Raw genomic sequence first — 6,451 nt, forward strand, 5'->3', positions numbered from 1 at the left:
GAAAAGGGGGCCTATGAGGGCATCTAGTCCATCCCACTTCTTAATGCAGGAATTTAGCTGGCAGTTAGGGAGAACTTCCTCCCTCCAGTTATCGTTGCATGTTTGGCTCATATCAGCCACAGGCAATGCACTCTGCCCATGTTCATAGAATCGTAGAATAGCAGAGTTGAAAAGGGGGCCTATGAGGGCATCTAGTCCATCCCCCTTCTTAATGCAGGAATTTAGCTGGCAGTTAGGGAGAACTTCCTCCCTCCAGTTATCGTTGCATGTTTGGCTCACATCAGCCACAGGCAATGCACTCTGCCCATGTTCATAGAATCGTAGAATAGCAGAGTTGAAAAGGGGGCCTATGAGGGCATCTAGTCCATCCCACTTCTTAATGCAGGAATTTAGCTGGCAGTTAGGGAGAACTTCCTCCCTCCAGTTATCGTTGCATGTTTGGCTCACATCAGCCACAGGCAATGCACTCTGCCCATGTTCATAGAATCGTAGAATAGCAGAGTTGAAAAGGGGGCCTATGAGGGCATCTAGTCCATCCCACTTCTTAATGCAGGAATTTAGCTGGCAGTTAGGGAGAACTTCCTCCCTCCAGTTATCGTTGCATGTTTGGCTCACATCAGCCACAGGCAATGCACTCTGCCCATGTTCATAGAATCGTAGAATAGCAGAGTTGAAAAGGGGGCCTATGAGGGCATCTAGTCCATCCCACTTCTTAATGCAGGAATTTAGCTGGCAGTTAGGGAGAACTTCCTCCCTCCAGTTATCGTTGCATGTTTGGCTCACATCAGCCACAGGCAATGCACTCTGCCCATGTTCATAGAATCGTAGAATAGCAGAGTTGAAAAGGGGGCCTATGAGGGCATCTAGTCCATCCCACTTCTTAATGCAGGAATTTAGCTGGCAGTTAGGGAGAACTTCCTCCCTCCAGTTATCGTTGCATGTTTGGCTCACATCAGCCACAGGCAATGCACTCTGCCCATGTTCATAGAATCGTAGAATAGCAGAGTTGAAAAGGGGGCCTATGAGGGCATCTAGTCCATCCCACTTCTTAATGCAGGAATTTAGCTGGCAGTTAGGGAGAACTTCCTCCCTCCAGTTATCGTTGCATGTTTGGCTCACATCAGCAACAGGCAATGCACTCTGCTCATGTTCATAGAATCGTAGAATAGCAGAGTTGAAAAGGGGGCCTATGAGGGCATCTAGTCCAACCCCCTTCTTAATGCAGGAATTTAGCTGGCAGTTAGGGAGAACTTCCTCCCTCCAGTTATCGTTGCATGTTTGGCTCACATCAGCCACAGGCAATGCACTCTGCCCATGTTCATAGAATCGTAGAATAGCAGAGTTGAAAAGGGGGCCTATGAGGGCATCTAGTCCATCCCACTTCTTAATGCAGGAATTTAGCTGGCAGTTAGGGAGAACTTCCTCCCTCCAGTTATCGTTGCATGTTTGGCTCACATCAGCAACAGGCAATGCACTCTGCTCATGTTCATAGAATCGTAGAATAGCAGAGTTGAAAAGGGGGCCTATGAGGGCATCTAGTCCAACCCCCTTCTTAATGCAGGAATTTAGCTGGCAGTTAGGGAGAACTTCCTCCCTCCAGTTATCGTTGCATGTTTGGCTCACATCAGCCACAGGCAATGCACTCTGCCCATGTTCATAGAATCGTAGAATAGCAGAGTTGAAAAGGGGGCCTATGAGGGCATCTAGTCCATCCCACTTCTTAATGCAGGAATTTAGCTGGCAGTTAGGGAGAACTTCCTCCCTCCAGTTATCGTTGCATGTTTGGCTCATATCAGCCACAGGCAATGCACTCTGCCCATGTTCATAGAATCGTAGAATAGCAGAGTTGAAAAGGGGGCCTATGAGGGCATCTAGTCCATCCCCCTTCTTAATGCAGGAATTTAGCTGGCAGTTAGGGAGAACTTCCTCCCTCCAGTTATCGTTGCATGTTTGGCTCACATCAGCCACAGGCAATGCACTCTGCCCATGTTCATAGAATCGTAGAATAGCAGAGTTGAAAAGGGGGCCTATGAGGGCATCTAGTCCATCCCACTTCTTAATGCAGGAATTTAGCTGGCAGTTAGGGAGAACTTCCTCCCTCCAGTTATCGTTGCATGTTTGGCTCACATCAGCCACAGGCAATGCACTCTGCCCATGTTCATAGAATCGTAGAATAGCAGAGTTGAAAAGGGGGCCTATGAGGGCATCTAGTCCATCCCACTTCTTAATGCAGGAATTTAGCTGGCAGTTAGGGAGAACTTCCTCCCTCCAGTTATCGTTGCATGTTTGGCTCACATCAGCCACAGGCAATGCACTCTGCCCATGTTCATAGAATCGTAGAATAGCAGAGTTGAAAAGGGGGCCTATGAGGGCATCTAGTCCATCCCACTTCTTAATGCAGGAATTTAGCTGGCAGTTAGGGAGAACTTCCTCCCTCCAGTTATCGTTGCATGTTTGGCTCACATCAGCAACAGGCAATGCACTCTGCTCATGTTCATAGAATCGTAGAATAGCAGAGTTGAAAAGGGGGCCTATGAGGGCATCTAGTCCAACCCCCTTCTTAATGCAGGAATTTAGCTGGCAGTTAGGGAGAACTTCCTCCCTCCAGTTATCGTTGCATGTTTGGCTCACATCAGCCACAGGCAATGCACTCTGCCCATGTTCATAGAATCGTAGAATAGCAGAGTTGAAAAGGGGGCCTATGAGGGCATCTAGTCCATCCCACTTCTTAATGCAGGAATTTAGCTGACAGTTAGGGAGAACTTCCTCCCTCCAGTTATCGTTGCATGTTTGGCTCACATCAGCAACAGGCAATGCACTCTGCTCATGTTCATAGAATCGTAGAATAGCAGAGTTGAAAAGGGGGCCTATGAGGGCATCTAGTCCAACCCCCTTCTTAATGCAGGAATTTAGCTGGCAGTTAGGGAGAACTTCCTCCCTCCAGTTATCGTTGCATGTTTGGCTCACATCAGCCACAGGCAATGCACTCTGCCCATGTTCATAGAATCGTAGAATAGCAGAGTTGAAAAGGGGGCCTATGAGGGCATCTAGTCCATCCCACTTCTTAATGCAGGAATCCACCTGGGATTCATCACAACATTTAAAGTCACAGGAGCCTTGCCTCTTTTGTGTCTGGTCAAGAGGGCAGGGCTCCTGCAGCTTTAAATGTTGTGATGAAGAGAGAATTTCACCAGGAGGTGCATGCATACAAATGACACCTGCTGAAATTCCCTTTTCTATGCAACTGTAAAAGAGGCAGGAGCCTTGTACTCCTTTGCATATGGTCACAAGGTGGGGCTGGTGACTCCGATGTCAGTGGGTCTATGAATCCGTGGTATATGCATAGGATTGTAGGATTTTATGTCTAACCTTGCATAGGATTGTAGGATTTATGTACCCACAGATTCATAGCCCCACCGACATTGGAGTCACCAGCCCCCTGCCCCTGTGACCATATGAAAAGGAGCACAGGGCTCCTGTATCTTTAACAGTTGCATAGAAAAGGGAATTTCAGCAGAGGGGAACCTGGTGAAGTTCCCTCTTCATCACACCAGTTAAAGGTGCAGGAGAAAAATATATTTTTTACTTAATTAACATTAAAGAATGCACAATGGTTGTGCATTCTTTAATGTTAATTAAGTAAAAAATATAAATTTTTTACAGTTATATTTATAAATATAAATTTCAGCAGATATCATTTGTATATATGGAGAACCTGGTGAAATTTCCTCTTCATCACAACAGTGAAAGCTGCAGGAGCCTTGCCCTCTTTTAAATGGAGTCACTCTAGTACAGCTCCTGCAGATTTCACTGCTGTGATGAAGAGGGAATTTCACCAGGTGCTGCATGAATACAAGTGACACCTGCTGAAATTCCCTTTTCTATGCAACTGTAAAAGATACAGGAGCCCTGTACTCCTTTGCATATGGTCACAAGGTGGGGCTGGTGACTCCGATGTCAGTGGCTCTATGAATCCGTAGGTATATGCATAGAATTGTAGGATTTTATGTCTAACCTTGCATAGGATTGTAGGATTTATGTACCCATGGATTCACTGACATCGGAGTCACCAGCCCCCTGCCCGTGACCATATGAAAAGGAGCACAGGGCTCCTGTATCTTTAACAGTTGCATAGAAAAGAGAATTTCAGCAGTTGTCATTTGTATATATGGAGAACCTGGTGAAATCCCCTCTTCATCACAACAGTGCAAGCTGCAGAAGCCGTGACCTCTTTTGTATCTGATTACTCTAGTATAGCTCTTGCAGCGTGCACTGTTCTGATGAAAAGGGAATTTCACCAGGTGTCATTTGTATATATGGAGAACCTGGTGAAATCTCCTTTTCATCACAACAGTGAAAGCTGCAGGAGCTATACTAAAGTAACCGCATTTAAAAGAGGGAAGGGCTCATTATCCTTTACAAAAAGCCATGAAATTCAATGAACAAAAAACCTACGGTTTATAAAACAATGTTAAGGCCCTACACTTTTCCACCAAGCACCAAAAAGCGGGGAAATTGGGAGTTAAGGCTCGCCAGCCTTAACGCCACATCCTCCCTAAGGAGGCAGAAAGTACCAGTGAAATTCTCATTCTGCCAAAGCAGATAAACCATGAGGACAGGATGGAGAATAGGATATGCAGAGGTGACTGTGGGGTTGTGGAAAACTGATGACGAACAACTTAGAGCCACCTACTTCTTTTTTTGTTTAGAGCAGCCCTTCCCCAACCTGGTGCCCTCCAAAGATGTTGGACTGCGACGACGGAGCAGGTAAGAAACCCCACCCCCTCCTGCCTGGCTCTGCTGCCAGGTAAGCCCCAACCCACTTACGTGTTCCATCGTCACTGGGCCTGGACTTGAACTGAGCACCCTGGTCCATCCAGAACCTCAATTCAAGCCTGGGCCTGGGGACGATGGAGCAGGTAAGCAACCCCCTCCTGCCTTGCCCCTTACCTAGACCCACTGCCACTGCTGTGCAAACTGCAGCAACGGCTCCAGGCAAGCCCCCACCCCAGCCCACCCCACTTACCTGCTCCGTTGTCGCTGGGCGCCGGCTTGAATCGAGTGCCCTGGTCCACCCGGAAGCAAGTCTGCACCTGCAGCCTTGCTTCTGGGTGGACTCAGGGGCTCAATTCAAGCATGGGTCAGGCCATGACGGAGAAGGCAAGTTGTGGGGTGAGACAGTTTGTGCAGTGGCAGCTCCAGGTAAGGGGCCAGGCAGAAGGGGGGTTGGCTGGAGCTGCTGCACTTAGTGCAGCGGTGGCAGCAGGTCCAGGTAAGGGGCCAGGTGTGTGTGTGGGGTTCTTACCTGCTCCGTCGTCACCTGGCCCAGGCTTGAATTGAGCCCCTGGGTCCACCCAGAAGCAAGGCTGCAAGTGTGGCCTTGCTTCTGGGTGCACCAGGGCACTCTGTTCAAGGCCGGGCCCAACGACGACAGAGCAGGTAAGCAGGGTGAGGTGGGGGGGGGCTTGCCTGGAGGCGCCGCCCTACGTTCCCCATCCTGCTGTCCCAGCATTCCTGACCATGGGACATACTGACTTGCAATGATCAATCGTTGCAGTCCAACACCTTTGGAGGGCACCAGGTTGGGGAAGGGCTGCTCTAAACAAAAAAAGAAGTAGGTGGCTCTAAGTTGTTCGTCATCAGTTTTCCACAACCCCACAGTCACCTCTGCATATCCTATTCTCCATCCTGTCCTCATGGTTTATCTGCTTTGGCAGAATGAGAATTTCACTGGTACTTTCTGCCTCCTTAGGGAGGATGTGGCGTTAAGGCTGGCGAGCCTTAACTCCCAATTTCCCCGCTTTTTGGTGCTTGGTGGAAAAGTGTAGGGCCTTAACATTGTTTTATAAACCGTAGGTTTTTTGTTCATTGAATAATATCTTGGCTGATGAAGAGATCTGGATATCTCAAAAACTTGCACACTTTTGAGTTGGCCTAATAAAGGCATCACACTATATGGATTTTCTTTTAGGGCCCACACAACTGCCTTTATTTCTTATGCGCGCGCGCGTGTGTGTATGTCTAAACTTACCCTCCTCCTTTCCTTCTACCACCACTCAGCCAACCGGGAAGAACCGTCTCCCTTCACCGCGCCCTACACCCAGGGGTACAACCTATACTCCCGTCCCCCCAAACGCTTATTCCTTGGCGCTGCCTGACTTACCCGCCGAAGAACTCGGCCCGTTGCTATTGGCTCTTTAACGCAAGCAGGCACGCTCTCCGACATCACGTGCAAGAGAAGGAGGCGGAGCAGAAACCGGAAGGAAATCTACCTCAGCCGATCGCGCCAATGTTTTGAGACCCGCCCACCCCTCTCTTTTCCCTCCCCCCGTTTTTTTTCTTTACCCGGCTAAGAGGAGTTGCGCGTGAGGAAGAGAACAGCAGAGAGCCGAGGAAAGAGGCAGCAGGCGGAGCGCGGATGCAGGCGCGCATGCGCGGCTTAGCGGAAGGT

General features: G+C 48.8%; 1 protein-coding gene across 3 annotated transcripts in view; it reads right to left on the bottom strand.

The window, feature by feature from the left end:
• Positions 1-6,241, bottom strand: part of STN1 (STN1 subunit of CST complex) — a 53,921-nt gene extending 47,680 nt beyond the window's left edge. For all 3 annotated transcript variants that reach the window (XM_063131563.1, XM_063131564.1, XM_063131562.1), the window contains exon 1: positions 6,164-6,241. The gene's annotated coding sequence lies outside the window, so the exon portion shown is untranslated. The remainder of the gene's footprint in view (positions 1-6,163) is intronic.
• Positions 6,242-6,451: the final 210 nt, after the last annotated feature.

Source organism: Elgaria multicarinata, chromosome 8 (assembly GCF_023053635.1).
Source record: "Elgaria multicarinata webbii isolate HBS135686 ecotype San Diego chromosome 8, rElgMul1.1.pri, whole genome shotgun sequence".
In the NCBI taxonomy this organism is placed as follows: Eukaryota; Metazoa; Chordata; class Lepidosauria; order Squamata; family Anguidae; genus Elgaria; species Elgaria multicarinata.